The 16,359-nt window shown below is 39.4% G+C and overlaps 1 protein-coding gene across 2 annotated transcripts in view; it reads right to left on the bottom strand.

The window, feature by feature from the left end:
- The window catches only part of esr2a (estrogen receptor 2a), a 43,244-nt gene that overhangs the window by 16,671 nt on the left and 10,214 nt on the right, over nucleotides 1-16,359 (bottom strand). Inside the window, exon 2 of one of the 2 annotated variants that reach the window (XM_034135687.1) lies at nucleotides 3,950-4,055. The gene's annotated coding sequence lies outside the window, so the exon portion shown is untranslated. Of the gene's footprint in view, nucleotides 1-3,949; nucleotides 4,124-16,359 lie in introns of those variants that run through there. The other variant, XM_034135686.1, reaches the window with a different exon arrangement.

The raw sequence follows: 16,359 nt of genomic DNA on the forward strand, positions 1-16,359 counted from the left end.
TATTTATTTTCTTCTCAGAGTGTACCAGAATGCGTAGTTTATGTTAGTATTTCTAAAAATCTCCTGGGGGAGAATCCCCCCAGACCCCCCTGAGCATGTGTGCCTTTTTATGTGATAAAGTTCAGCTGTGATTCCATCATCTCATTAAACCTTTTTTAAAAGCATTCTTTAGTTCTGTGAAGGGATATACATGTATGCACTGTAGGCTATTTCACTTTAATTAATATTGTATGGTGAAAAGCGTATATACTACAGCACAATTTTTTGTGGAATAGATTTGAGTGGTTCAAAATTTCGGGTGGCAATTTATTGACAAAGGAAAAAAGTGGGTCCCGAGGCCTGACCAGTTGAGAACCACTGATCTAAAGGTTATTAAAAAAGTAAAGAGTGCTGATAGTTTCATGGAGTTTACAATGACCTTGTCACTGAAGCCAATGAGCAGACTACTAAAACAAATTAGATAATTTAAGAGATTATAAAACAGATTGTGGAAAGATTTAGTTGCTTCATAACCATTACAGGGTAAAAGCAGATGTGGAAAAGTTGTTGTTTCCTTTGAAGCGCTGACCTTGCCTTGAAACCTCCTTACTGTATCAATCTCCAGCCGCTGGCAGCTCATTTAAAAGGAAAAACTCCCAAATTTCCTCCACAACGCTGCTCATCCTGTCACACAGATGCTGAAGAATAAACATTTTTGCCCCATTAAAGAAACTGGTGGAAAAATATGAAAGAAATGTTTTTTATATGCCGAGTGTCACAGACCTTTCATAAAGCCTAAAACGTTTTTTTATTTTATAATGCACCTCATGCTTTTAGCAATCTACAGTGTGCAGAAAACACACATCAACAAACAGACTAATTTGTTGTTTTATCATATCTCTCTTTTCTATTTGAACTAGCACCCTTGTCTATTAACTCTAAATGTTACTAAATATATTTAAATATGCAATTTAAAAAAGGTATCTTAACCACATTTTTCCACAAAAAGTCAGAAGCGGTAAGCAGCTAGCGCTTCTGATCTAAGCTAGGCTAGTTAGCATTCAGTTTTTTTTCCCCTCCATTATAATTTGATTAAGCTACAGTCTCAGTATGTGGGATAGAAACTCAATTACTAACAACAAGCATCAAAAATACATTTTTGAATTGTAGGAAACAGGAAAAGTTGGAGGATTAACTTTGGCTAACGGAACGTCTACACAGCAGCGTTAAAAAAATCTTGGAGGTGGGCGTATCTGAAGCTTGGGGATTTTTTGCGAACAACCAATCACATGAATCTCTCGCCCCCGACATACGAAGCAAAAAAGCCCGAAGTAAACTGGATATAAACTCCCCAAAACAGGCGAAAACCTACCACTGTCTCTGCCACCTCCCTCCATGCCTGGCTCCTCCGGTTTATATCCCGGTAGGTCTGGTCATAAAGCACCGGGTGATTGATTCGCTACCGCTAATTTCTCCTCCATTTTTTGGAATATGAGGAAATGACCTGCGGTATGTCTCTCCCAGCATACACGCCGTTTGATTGGCTAGAGCTTGAACGGTCAGATTTGCGTACACGGGATTTGATTGGCTGACGCTTCCACCTCAGCCTCAAAAGTTGAACATTGTTCAACTTTGAATCCTCAAAATCCTCAAAATCTCCGCTCGCCTGCCCACAATGCATTTCGGCGAAAAGTGAGGGAAAGTGACGTCACCCCATTCAAAGTGAATGGGCAGAAGCGTTTCAAGATTTGTTAACGCTGCTGTGGAGACGGCCCGTAAGGCTACCTCACCAGCTAGCCGTAGCTAACCTGGGTCCAGTCACTGCAGTTTGCATGCTGTAAATATGAGACAATTTCTATGGAGGTTTTTTATAAAAATATGTAGTTAAAACGTTTTGTTTTTTTAAGGGCATATTCATTTAGCTACAAACGAATGCCTGCACACAAAGAAATCTCACAAACACACATGAACCAAACATGCATCTCCTCCAACATAAGGCCAAAGATCAAAGCCAAATAAAGCGAAATGTGAAGGGACAGAACGGTTCCTGGTCATTAGCCAGAGAGGCATGCCTTCTAACAAAAGCTCAAGGCCATGTCGTTTTCCCATCCAATTCCTCACTGCCTCCCTAAAATCAGGCGGAAACGGATGTTAAACGGCTCTGCAGAAAGAGACGTAGCTTACTTTACACAGGGAGGGAGTACGAGTGGTGGTTAGCGCCAGGGAATGTGAAAAATCTCATTGAATTAGTCGCCCCGCTGCAGAAAAACCTCAAGTTGACAGCAAGAGATTCATGTGTTCATGTCATGCTTAATACACATTTAATGTTGTATAAAAAAGCGGCATGATATTTGATATGATGTTTCCTGAATGTGTGTTTCACCAGAAATAATTGAATCAACTAAGCATTTACTAAATTGCTCTATAATAAAAGATGTTTAATGTTTTTACCACCTCAATGCATCATAATCAAATACATCAGAAACTAAAAAACAGTATCCAAATAACCACAGAGCTGAATCAACAACTATCTGACATCACACTATCAGCAAATGCCTTTTGAATTAAAATATGTCACAACACGAGGTCATGAACTCTTTCTGAAGAAATGTTTGTTCTGAAATATATGTGAAGATCTGGGTAATTAAAAATACTTTATAAACGGTGGAATTTTTGTCGGGTATATTATTGTTGTGTTTAAAAATGAGACAAAGTGACACTGATTGACCTGTAATCTTGAGCAAATGCTGAGTAACACTCACAATAAAGGCAATGACAGTAACCTCTACTTATACGTTTTCTATTCATCTAAAAAATATGACAAACTTGACTGTAATATCTTCTCTCTAAGCTTGTTTAATAAGAAAGAAAACGAATTAAAGTGTTGCTATCACAGGAACATTTTCTTTGTGATTGTACAGACAGGTTAGAATGAATTTGACAATGCTTTTGATTTGACTTTCTTCTGAATGGCAGCGAGAAACAATTTCCTTCTAACAATGTAAAAGCCAGGCATTCAACCCAGTACAACATCTTAAAAGTTTAAAACACCATTATAATTGTTTTCTTTCATTTCCCAACCTTTAGAAGCCCTGCATTTCACCACACTTCAACACGTTGAAATCACACTCGGAGTAAACAAATGGCAAATTGCAAAAACATATCTTTAAATAGAAACAGGTTTGTGCAAACTTTACTTCAGTTTTAGTCTATCCAAAGTAAGTACTGTATAACATATGCAATCTCTTGTTTGACTAGAGCACTTTGGTGGGCTAAATAATTGATTTAACTGGAAAACGTGGTACGGATCCAGCGTCAGATCCAGGGTTCAAACCAGGGGAGTCGACAGCAGCCGCATGTTTACACAAAGATAAGTGCTTTTTGAAGTAGGCTAATATTAACATTAGAATAGTTAAACATGAAAAAGCCTGATTCTCAGACCACATTAAAAGACCCACAAATAGAAACAAATCAGATATGGGATTCACAAGGGTACCCAAAAATGGTTATGTGCATATTTTAAGATTATAGTAGATGTAAAAATGCATGTTTTAGAAGATTATTGTGGTGAAAAAAACGTATATTATAAGCAGCTAACTGCCTGCACAATTTAATTATATTCCACATGATCCCTGGTCTTAAATTTGCAGTCAGGCCTTTTGCTGATATCATTTATATACAAAGTCTTCAAGAAGCTGATTATTTCCAGTTAAGTATTATTATAAGTATACAATTAAATAACATCTCATTGTCTAAGTAGTGATTTCCTGCATTCTGTCACAGGTAACCAGTTTGAGTACTTTTGATATTTCACACAGGCAGTCACAGGCCTCCTACTTGTTGCATGCAGTCTAAATATTATTAACACATCAGAAGGACAGTTGAGACTTCAGCACGATGTCCTGTTTGCAGAGCTGCACGTCGCATGATGTTACTCAATAAGTATTTATAAATATGGAAATATTCTTACCTCTTGTTCCACAAACACCAGTTGCAGAGAAAGTTTGACAATATGAAGTCCAGCTGTGGGACAGAGGCTGATAGAAGTGTGAAGCTGTTTGTGGATCTGTTGTGAGCTGCGGGGACAGAAAACACGCAGTAAGTTCACTGACGGACAGAGAGTGTTCATATAAAGACACTGCTGCCTGCTGCTGCACGAGCCAAACCAGCAGCTGCGTTCAGGGAAATCAAGGGGATGTCAATAAGGACAAAATAACATGCACAAGATCCAGTCAGTGCCTTCAAAATAAAATCCTGACAGACTTTACTGGGTTTTGTTTTATTTGCATACATTTGAACATGATAGAATCCCAAAAATATTAGGAGAGTGAAAAATAAACCGTGTTATATTTTTCTCTTCTTTGTAAATTGGTCGTGCTTTTGAAATAGAGAATAATAACAATCACCAAAGGTCTAAATTCTTAATTGTGTCCCCAAAAATACTAAATTAAATGCCATATTTACTTAGATTTTCCTCTGATTTTATACTTTTTTACAAGTAGGTTTGCACACCTAATGCTGCTTGTTTCTATATTGTCTTCTTCTCAGGCTCTTTGTCCCTGTAACCACTCTTATTTTCTTCTCTTAAGCAACTGTAAATATAACCTCTTTTTTATTAAATATATGTTTAAATAAAGTTTGCTTGATACCTTTAACCCTCCTGTTGTCTTCGGGTCAAATCTGACCGATTTACTACTTTCATCAATCATAACTTTTTTGTTTCACATTCGATTGCATTAAGGCTTTATGATATCCTTCACAGTAGACATTTGAACATATGAAATTGCTGATCACCACTTTCATTGCATTTTGGATGATTTAGTCAACTTTGTAACACCCATGGTGTTCCCGGTCAAAAATGACCGCTATAAAGAAAAGGAATTAGTAACCATCCGGATCAGATATAAAACACACACACATACTCTAAATGTGTTCCCCCCCCTTATGTGCCCAATGACACACACACACACACACACACACACACACACACACACACACACACACACACACACACACACACACACACACACACACACACACACACAACACCACACACACACACACACACACACACACACACACACACACACACACACACACACACACACACACACACACACACACACACACACACACACACACACACACACACACACACACACACACACACACACACACACACACACACACACACACGTGCCCATCCCCCCACATGGATCACACCTGGCACACGCAATACATGTTCAGTGTCTATTCTTTGTATATTTAGTGCAGTTTTTCATGTATACCAGTAGTCTGATACAATATTTACAGTTTGAAAGGGTGTTAAATTAAATTTGGTGTTGATTAATGGTTTTTGTGTTAATGTAATAGCAGTTAAAACAGGACCGTTCAAATTTGACACCAAAGTAAGGGGGGGGGGGGAAACGAAGACAATAGAAGGGTTAAGTAACTGCTCTAGTGTGATAATGAATGAGAGACTGCCTATGCTACCAAACGACTCGAATGCTAAAATATGCTGCATGTAAATGAGTTTTGTAAAGAAATGGCATGAATACAAATATATTTTTGAATAAATGTCAAGATGGCTCCACCAAAAACCTACTAATATGAGATATATTTTTTATTTGAACTATGTGTAACTTTTATTTTGAAGGAATCGTGTTAGTTCCTGTCTTATATTATCATGTAAACTTGACAGCAGCTCAGGGAAAGTGGCCCAAAGACGTCAGAACAAACCACACCTTCCTGGCTGGTGTGTTACCATACCACTGGGTCAATCAAATCTTAATGGTGCCTTTTATTTTAACTACATAGTTCCAACTAAATGTTAATATGTTCTTATTGTATTATTTGACTTGGCTAAATGCTCGAGTGCAGTTTGGAGGCATACAGTAAGCAGTGCAAATAGTGTCCCTGTTACTATCTTAATAAAATGTACTTATAATATGCACTTGAGTATTTAAGGGTTCATGTAAAAGCAACAAAAAGTCAACTTCTAATCCTTCCCTTTTTTCTCTCTTCATTGTAAACCATAAAAAAAAACACCTTTATAAATGCATCCATTATCAGAGGCGTCATTAAAAAACCCATATCAAGTCTTTATTTATATATAAAGCTCAAATGTAGAGTCAACAGTGGGTTATTTACTGTATATTGATTCTGTATATTCTTTCATACCTATTAGTCCCATAGGTATGAATGTGTGGAGTTTTTTGGTTAGGCATTGTAGTATCTCATCCTAATGGATAAGTTTGAATATTGCAATTTTATGATATATAAAAACTTTTTTTTATATAAATACCTTTATGGATTTTCTCAGTTTTTTTTTTTACAAAAGCAAGTGATACAGAGCATGTACATTCGGTTCCAATTCAAGTAACGATATATACACACATGCTGACAAATCAAAATCTCCATTTCAATCCCACCACTCTCCCACACCCATTAACCCATTGAGTTACAATAAATATGAATTATTTAACTGACACTTATTATTGACAACACCCCGTCATTAATTCTGAAAAACACGAGTGAAACACGTGTTTGGTAGCTGCATTGAATCCTGGTCTCCTGATTTTTTTGTTACTACTGTACTTCTGACTGTACAAAAAATCCCTAAAAGTTTAAATCTAATTAAGGCAAAGCTACAAACCAAATCATTAGTGGTAACATCTACGGCCTCTTATATTCCATGTGTTTACAACCTTTGTTTTGGTTTTTTTGTGACAGTAATAACGCATTGGTTATCCAATGTGTTATGTTTGGAGCAGTGCTGTGTTAAATACCGCCGCTCACTGTTCACTAATGTGGAAGTCTGACCTTTGTTTCCCCCTGAGCTCATTAGCTGAGTCCAGAAAGGAAATCGCTTATGATCCTACATGCGTGCGTGCGTGCGTGCGTGCGTGCGTGCGTGCGTGCGTGCGTGTGCGTGCGCGTGCCACAAATCATCAAAATATAATAACATAAAACAAGCTATGGTAATCAGCCAATGCCCAACCTTAAATTACAGCCATTGTTGTTGAATGATTTAAAGTAAATCAATCAATCCTTACAGCACTAAATGGGACAAGAAAGGCAATAAAGAACAATATGTACCCAAAAACCAACCATCACATGCACTTTTGAGTCTTCATAATGTACCTTCGAAGACATTTTGACATGCAAACCTCTCCATCCAAGAGGAGCACTTTGAGACAATCTGTCGCTGTACAAAGTGTACCTTCATCCAGTTCCACATCATCATGCCCATTTGCTTTGTGCTAATTGTAGGGCATCTGATGGTTATGTACCGGCTCTCTGCAGGCTGTACACACACAGAGATGTGGATCAGCAGATTCATCAGGGCTGCACATCTGATGCAACATCCTCAGAGGGAAAAAAAAACTACAAAAAGCACAAATGCACTATTTTGCAATTTCAGAAGTAATATAATACATAATGCACTGTTTATTAGCTCTAGTACCTGGAATACTTTCTCCAGATCCAATCCCCCTCTCCACCTGCTCTCCCAGGAGGACAGAGTGTGTGTGTCTGACCGAGCGTTTTAACCCTAGCAATTTTCTTAAAGTAAAAAAATAAAAAAGTAAAAAGCTTTTACCAGTCACGGACTAATGGCGCACACCTGTCGAGATAATCATTCAGAATTACGACGCGCTCGTTTCTCACCTCTTAAAATCCAATTTCGGTGATTACATCTTGTGGCTGCGCAGCATTTAGAAGTTCATTTGACATTACCAGGTAATGGACTACAGTCTTTACCTTCTGACCAAACCTGCATGAGCACCGCGGGTTGCAGGGTGCAATTGTGCCAGGAGACTTCTACCATCCTTCTGTCATTTACTTTACGGGGACTGAAGGAGCCATTTGCCTCCTAAATTGGGCTTTTAACCCTGTTGTCATGATGGCGTATTACGAATGAACATTACTGAGATTTAACAGAAGTTTCATAATCTCTCCACTTTTTTGTACCTAAGGTGTACTATTTCTTCTCCCTTGATAATCTTTCAACACAAAGATGGAGCCGTGTTGGTTTTCCGATTTTGTTTTTATTCGCTAACGCAGGGGCTAAAGAAATATCCTTCCACTGGTGTGTGCTGGACTTTGTTGTTTTTCCCATTAGTGTAAAATCTAGGGTGAATAGATTCAAAATGCAGTAACCACAACTGAGCTGAAGACTCGTAAACAGAAAAACAGGAAAACTTGTGCTATGTGGTCAAAAAAGCCTTTTGTGAGTGCTTTACTCTCTCTGGGCTTTTTTCCATTGCCATCAGTCCCCATGAGAGGGATTTGGGGAAACTTGTCTGCCTAAATGTCTTCCATTTTTGTAAAGCACTTTGAATTACCTTGTGTTGAAAGGTGCTATATAAATAAACTTGCCTTGCCTTGCCTTGCCTAAAGAAATTACAGTAATTGTTGCTTCTGAAAATGCCGCAAAATGATACCATGTCTATGCTTAATAGACGTCTTTACAATCAGGAGCAAAGAAGGTAAAACAGTTATATAAGAAAGGATATCAAGAGTTGTTGAATGGCTCAACAAAACAGGTCTGATTTTGACGCAAGAGAACACTCTTCATTTCCTGTAACCTACTGTACCGAGATTCAACTTAAAGCTGGGAAATAAAATGACTTGGTCAAAAGGCAAGGTATTCAACCGGCATATTCACCAGAAATGTTTCCATTGCGACTGTTTTGGTATTTATGAGTAGCATAAAACAACGTATAAGCTGAAGAAGACTCCTGCAGCTACTTAAATAAACAATGCTTGCTAGCTTTTCCGATTTTGACCAATAACAAATACAGAAAATAACCCCATCGCAATGTCATTATGGGCAGGAGCGTTGGGATCTATGTCTAGGAACACTCGCCATCTTTTCTCTCAGCTTCAATTATAATGCTGCATTATAGTGGGTCAAGGGAAATTAATAATAGGTTCAGGTTCTCCTTATTTATTTGTACCAATAGATAGATTGGTTTGCAGATAAATGACAAGGGATCCATTGTGCTACATGTTTTAAAACACAGACAACAGGTACATCTTTTTAAAAAGTACTCCGTGTTCAAGCACAATTAAGAAACACTAGTACAAACATGAACAATCCAGCAAGTAAATAAATAGGCATTGCTTTCATAGTATCTGTGTGACGCTGCTACAACTTATTAACCAGATGCTACTGTAGATTTCTAGTGGGTTAAACAACTTGTATTAATGTGTTTGTTACCGTCAGTCGTTTAAAATGTGAGCTGCGTTCTGAATCAGGGACTGTGCCTTTAACTGATAAGAGTAATGATGGGAAATTGCAATTGCATTATAATGTTGATGATCATGGATTTTAGTGCGGAAACAGCTGGCCCAGAGAAAGGAGAAGTCCTCTGTGCCCAGGGAGAGATGGATCCATCAATAGAGGAACACAGAAGGTTATGCCCCTTCCAAATCTACTCGCCCCAATGAGCTGACCTCTATTACACTGCTGGGTCTATTTAAGTATAACAAAGATTTGAAAAAAAAACTGTATTACAGCATTTATAGGAAAGTAAAACTGCCAGAAATCTGAAGACCGACCCACTATTACAAACCCCACATGTGAATAAAGGTGGATTGCCTTTCCACAATCTGCTTTTTTAAATGTATTTATGGCATTCAATAATGTCCTGTGCTGAAAAAAGAAAATGGATATTGAGAAATGTGTCTCGTCAGCAATAAATTGAACGCAATTTGAGTTTTTAGTTGAAATGTATTGTAATATTATTGTACTGATAAACGCTGGTATATTTTATAGATCTGTACTTTTATGTGTCTGTGAAATTCTAAGTGTAAAAGTAATATTTTAAGTGTTTGTTAAGCATCTATATCTGACATAAAGCAGCTCTTTTCTTTTGGATATGTATGTATTTGTATGCATGGTCTTGGTTTAATGAAGACATGATAACTTAAGTTCTAAACTTCCTGCAAAATTCATTTTTGGGGCGGCCTTACAGTATCCCTGCAAAAAAACGAATTGTCTATAAAAACTCTTAAACAAATATGCCAATAACAGTTGTGTGAACGATGGGCATCAAAACAAGGAATCAAAACTACTGACCCCCGGGCCGGATGGTCAAGCGGAGGTCAGAGGTCAGGTTGACCTCTAAAAGGCACGGGACCGGCACGTGTCACATGCTGCCAGCTTTGTAGAAGTGAGAGTGGGAAGTTGTTGCTCTTATTGTGGCAACCTGGCACATGAGGTGACACTGAGGGCACCGCTTTGCATCTTGGGTAGCCGGGTTCACATGCTGACCGTAGGTTCATGCCAATGTCACTCCTAGACTCCTCTCTCCTCTCTCCTTGGTGACTTAAACCGGAAATCGATCGGGACACGCCATGTTGAAGGACGCCCCAATCGCTTAAATGCACACGGAGGAGTCGAGGAGAGAGGAGGGAGGAGGCTTCCAGAGGAGACGAGAGCGAGGATACACGAGTGTAGACTACGCGGAAGTGTTTTCACTCCTCGCGGATCAGAGCTCCGCCCCCAGCTGCACAGCCTCTGCAGCTTTTCTGACCGTTAAAAGGAGGATCAGAGTCATTCAATGTTTAAAGTGCTTCAATAAGAGTAACATATATAATTCTCTTAAACGAATGAGATCATCACATACTCTATTAAGACATCAAAGTGTGTGAAAGATACTAACAAATTCAATAATAATGTTTTGATTATAAAATAATAATGAACAGTTCTTACTTGTGGTTTTTGATGCAGGAGTGGATGAAAACCAACAGAACGTCAAACATTAAGGATATATAAAAATACGGGTAGCATACCTAACTTAATCTTTTAGTGATGTGTGTCTCTCTTCTGTTGGAGAAATTTAATAACAACATCCAATACAAAAGTTCATCTGAAACAAGCTCTAATACCATAATTAAATTAATCCATCAATTATTATGATTGTTTTTATAACTTAAAGGTAGGGTAGGTAAGTTTGAGAAACCGGCTCGAGATACACTTTTTGTTATATTCCATGGAAAGCTCTTAACATCCCGATAGCAATGAATATCTTAAGTGCTTTGACAAAATCCATTAAAAATCCATTAAAAAATGTCATCTGTAGAAGCCGTAGTACTGTAAAAAGCACGATCAATCATTGATTGGATGGCCTACCTGCCTGTCAGCCTTCCATCTGTGCACAAACTTATCTTGTGCCCTCATTGGTCAAGTGCGCGTTCGTGTGTGTTGGAGGAGGGGCTCTGTAAGGAAGTGGCAGATTTTTTCCGGTTGTGTATTTTCTAATTCTAGGGCACTCTAGCTGGTTTCTCCAAAATTACCTACCCCACCTTTAAATTACATTTTATACCTGGAAAAACAAATACAGGACGGAAAATAATACATTGAAAACTATAATAAAAGAGATGAATGGAAGAAATGGACGAAATCATTTCAATGAGAAACTAAATAGCAGGTTTGAAGGGGTTTATGTGGTCCAGTGACAGGTGATAAACCTGCGCGCACGCCAGAAGTAAAGGGCGTTGTTTATGGTGACGCTGGAGTGAACGAGGACATCCCAACTCATACCTGAGGACTCCTCTGTCCTCGCGTCTCTTCCTCGTGTCTCTCGCTCGTCTTACGGAGGCGGAGCTAAAACGCAAGGAAGGGACGCGAGTGAGGGAAAGGAGGAGGCGAGATAATCTATTGGGATGAACCTCCAGTGTGGGTACTGTTTTCTTCTTGTAATTTAATTGGGGCAGGGATGAATCAGGGCCTAAACGGATTCAGCTGGGTTTGGTGGACTGGTGCTTTTAGATGCAGGGACGTGGGCGGAGGATAATAAATGCTTTTAGCTCGTCCAACCTTTACCTTTGCAAAAGATGGTTTACCTACTTTAACCAGAAACTACTGGCATATTTCCACTGTGATCGTTTTTATCGTTCTACTTTTTTTATTAGGATTATTACAGAAAACAAGGGGGGGAATCTTTGGTGCATAATGGTGGGCAGTTAAGAGGTATTGATGATTACAGGAAGATGTGCACAGAGCATATGAAGAGAATATGATTCATACTGTGGAAGGATACAGGCACTGTCTGCAGATGAACCAGTGCAGAGGGAAACTTAAAGGTCCCCTATTATACTGTTTTTCATTAATATATTATAGGTCTCAGATATACACAGAACATGTCTCTGAAGTGTTTGGCTCCAAACACCAAACAGATCATTGCAGCATTACCCATAATCCCCTCTGTTTCAGCCCTGTTTCAAAAGTGCTGATTCTCTGTCTGTTACTTTAGATGAAAATAAGGAGCCCCTCCCCACGCCCCTCTGAGAGAGATTTGGTTAAAAAGAATACGGTGCTCTAGGAGGAGATTCAGGTGATAAGGTGGGGGGGGGGGGGGGGGGGGAGAATCTTTTTTCCTGAAACATTCAGAATCTCTTTCCACAGAGGGGACACATGTTGATGTAGAAAAGACATGAACAAGTGGATTTTGCATAACAGGTGACCTTTAAAGAGGACACATCATGCTCATTTTCAGGTTCATATTTGTATTTTGTGTCTCTACTGTGACATTTTTCCGTGCCATAATATTCAAAAAGCTCTTTATTTTTCTCATACTGCCTGTGCTGCAGCACCTCTTTTCACCCTCTGTCTGAAACCAGAGCCCAGTCTGCTCTGATTGGTTAGCTGGCCAGCTCTGACACGACAGGAAAGGGACAAACAGGGGGCCCAAATAAGAGCTGTAAGCTGATGGTACACTCTCTATAAACTAAAAGAAGAATAAAGTATAAAGGGATTAGTGGGGAAAGAAAAGGAGAATAAACAGAGAGTTAAGGAGGACGAATTACTTTGATCAGAGGAGTCAAGGTCAGACACTGCTTTATGTATTTTGATTTACAGCTATAGTTCTGGGCTTCGTCTATGAATCTTTTGTATCTTCATCAAACACATTCTAGAAAAAGCGATTTTTCAGGCGAGATGAGAGAACATGTATAACGCGGGGGTCAAAAGGTAATGCTTAGAGCCTTAATCATGGTTCATTTGGCCTTGGTGGAAGTATGTGCTCTCCAAGTGTTCTAGTGAAAAGTAAAGCAATGGACCAACTAGATTGCTTTGAACACACTTCAACAACTTGCATGTGTGCAGTGGTATAAGCTAAAACCTTAGATATAAATCACTGTGATGGAAAGCAAAGATCCCAGCCACTGCATTACTGTACGTTGTTTTTTCCCCAGACAACATATATTTTGGGAAATCTGACCTTGTTATGAAAAGGCTTCTCCGTTCATATTAAAATAAGAAATGGTTGACAACAAGTGAAGTAGATATGGCAGGCGGACGTTTATGTATTGATACAATTATCAGCTCATTAAAATCTAACACTAGCAGCGACTGTAGTTTCTAATTTATGTCACGTGGCATCTGACCAGCCATGACGATTCAGGATTTACTTCTAATTCACGTAGGACATTTGGATTAAGCTTCCACCTATGCTGCATCCATAAAAAACACATCCCACACACGTACTGTAAAAGACAAGACAGCTACAGGAAACACGAAACACATCAAAGGACATAATAATAAAACATACGCTGATGCTAAATTAGATTAGAACTATAAAACCTGTTGCCATTGGAAAGTAGTCCATACTTAATAAATAAGTCAAACGTACTGCTATAGCTGCTAAGTTCAGCGTTGGCGGCGGTGAAAAAAATACTTTAAGAGAAACAGTTTCTGTACGGTTCGACTTATTCTACAAACTGGAAAGACTCAATTATTCCCCCAAAACCTTTCTTGCCACAGCGGTGTCGAGCAGACTGTGTGACTGGACTGAAGTGTGCTTCTGAAAGTGAAATAACAGAATATGTGACAAAGAAAATAATGATAGAGGAAGAAGGAGAGATACTGTCTGAAAAATAAAAGGTTGAAGAGGCTGTGGTTTGTGTGTGTGTGCGTGTGCGCGTGTGTGTGTGTGCGTGTGTCTTGGATTCTCGACTGCTGGCTTCCTGTTAGAGGCTAAAGAAGTTATTTATTGCTGGAGAGCGCCGTGCCTGGCATTCTCTCCCGGTACACGTTGTGATGTGGGAGTAATGCTGCTCTGCTGAAAAGTAATTAAAACCATCCCGGATGAAAATACTCCAGAGCCTCCAGAGTTATTTTTCTAATCCGTTGATTGTGTTTAGGCTTGGGTTATTTCTTAAATATGCCCTATTGTTCTTTTTTGGGCTTTTCCCTTTCCTGTAGCGTGTTACATCCGTGATCCATTGGACTCCTTTGTTCACTTCCGTAATACAATGACCTGACTTTGTAACAGTCACGCTTCTATTGGCTAGCGCTCCAATACATTGTACGTGATGTTGTTGACCAATCACAACAGAGCCGGCCAACCATCCAATCAGAGCAGACTGGGCTCTGGTTTCAGACAGAGGGTGAAAAGAGGTGCTGCAGCACAGGCAGTATGATGTGCTGTTTACACAGGAACGAAACGGGTTGTATCTGCTACTTTTCTCTTTCGTATAGCCCGTTCGTTCACACGCGGCCTTAACGGAAAGGCGGAAACGGACCCCGCAAACGATAACGGGTCCCAAGGTGGATAGATCTGCGGACGGAACGCTCTGGGGGGCCAAACGGCTCCGTGTGTACGTCCTATACGATCATTTTCCTGATAACGATGAAGCCATAGCCCCGCCTCTCCCCACCTCTGCTGCTCACTGCTGTAGCATGGTCAGTAGCTACTGTCAGTATAGCTAGTGCTACTGCTACTGACTATGCTACAGATGTTAGTGCAACATCTACAGCTCCTCTACCACAACCATCAGCAACAAGTGGACATGGAGAACTACATGAACTACATGCAGGCAACCATGGCAACCATGCTCGGGGGTCTTCTTCACTGCTTTTGGTGTATTTTGTGGCGGAAGTACAGCGCCACTTACAGGCCCGGCATATGTACTACAGCGTCTCCAGCGGGTCGAGCGGTCTCGTGTGGACGGAAGACTTTTTTGATATCTTATTCGGTTCGTTTGCGTTTCGTTTGCGTTTGCGTTCCCGTGTAAATGGGGTCTGAGAAAAAGAAAGGGCTTTTTGAACATTAAAGCATGGAGACATGTCACGGTAGAGGAACACAATACAAATATGAACTCAAAAAGTTAGTATAATAGGGTGATCATTTTTACTGGTTTTGCAATTTCATCACTTTATCATTGACAACTATATTCAAATTATCATTGGGTGATTTGTACGAAACAATCTTTATTATTCTTAACATGGACTTTTTTAATACGTTTTTAGAATGCATTTTTGTTAGCTGGGAATAACTATTACAGTATAAATATTCAGGCTTAACCCTAACCATTCAAAAAATGCACTTAATTTGGATATTGCACTAGTCCATATTGCGATATAAAAAACAATTTTGTTTGCTTTTTACCCTTTGGTTTGTTTTCTGTATGCCCATGTAAACTATAGCAATACCAAATAAAACTCTATTCATGTTTTCTCCAGCAGAGCCACATCTGTGCATCATAATTATTCCTCTTTCAATGAAAGACTTCAACATTCAATCTCAAATTTCACAAAAATTCATTTCAATGTCAGCTTGGTTCAAATCAGATTCAGCTGAATCTATAACAACAGACGTTTCTGGGAATCCATAAAATCAGAGTTATTGTGTTTCCTTTGAGAAAAAGTTAAAAAGCCATTTAATGGTTTTATGCAGTTTCACATTGCAGATGAATCACTAAATGTTAACACTGAGTAGGAGAGCGAGACTATTCTGTTTCATGAGTTGTTGCTCCTCGACAGATTAAAAGCCTGTTGGCCACAGTTCAGTCTGAAAGAGAAGAGTCAGCAGGAACAGACATTATGTTATTGACTTGTTTTATTAAGTGTAGGCGATGGAGAATCTCTAATAAAGAACGTAAGGCAGACTCAGACTCGAGACTGACCTTGAATACCTTATTACCAGAACAACAAGAATGTCAGGAAATACCAACTATCAAATATTCATCCAAAAATGAATGAAAAATATTTAAGTTATAGGCGCATTCACACCGCAGTACTTTCCCCACAAAGGTTCATCAGAACTCTTTAGTTCATCAGAACTCTTTAGTTCTGATTAACTAAGTACAGATCGCGTTCACACCAGAATAAATCCCTGGGGGAGGATTACGCAAATGAAGCCGCTGACGTCACTTCTTCTTCTGCTTTGGGTTTACTGGCAGGCCGCAAACAACTTCACGGCGTATACTGCCGCCCGAAGTCCCCGGCCGGAAGTCCCCGGAGTTGGGGACTGGCTTCAGTAGAAGCTGCTGGGACTCCCAGCAGCTTCTACTGAAGCCTTCCGAGTAAATCGCCAGAACGCCGACACCTCCTCATCTCCACCGCTCCCATGTTTTATTTTGTGTTGCCAT

This window comes from Trematomus bernacchii, unplaced genomic scaffold (genome assembly GCF_902827165.1).
Source record: "Trematomus bernacchii unplaced genomic scaffold, fTreBer1.1, whole genome shotgun sequence".
In the NCBI taxonomy this organism is placed as follows: domain Eukaryota; kingdom Metazoa; phylum Chordata; class Actinopteri; order Perciformes; family Nototheniidae; genus Trematomus; species Trematomus bernacchii.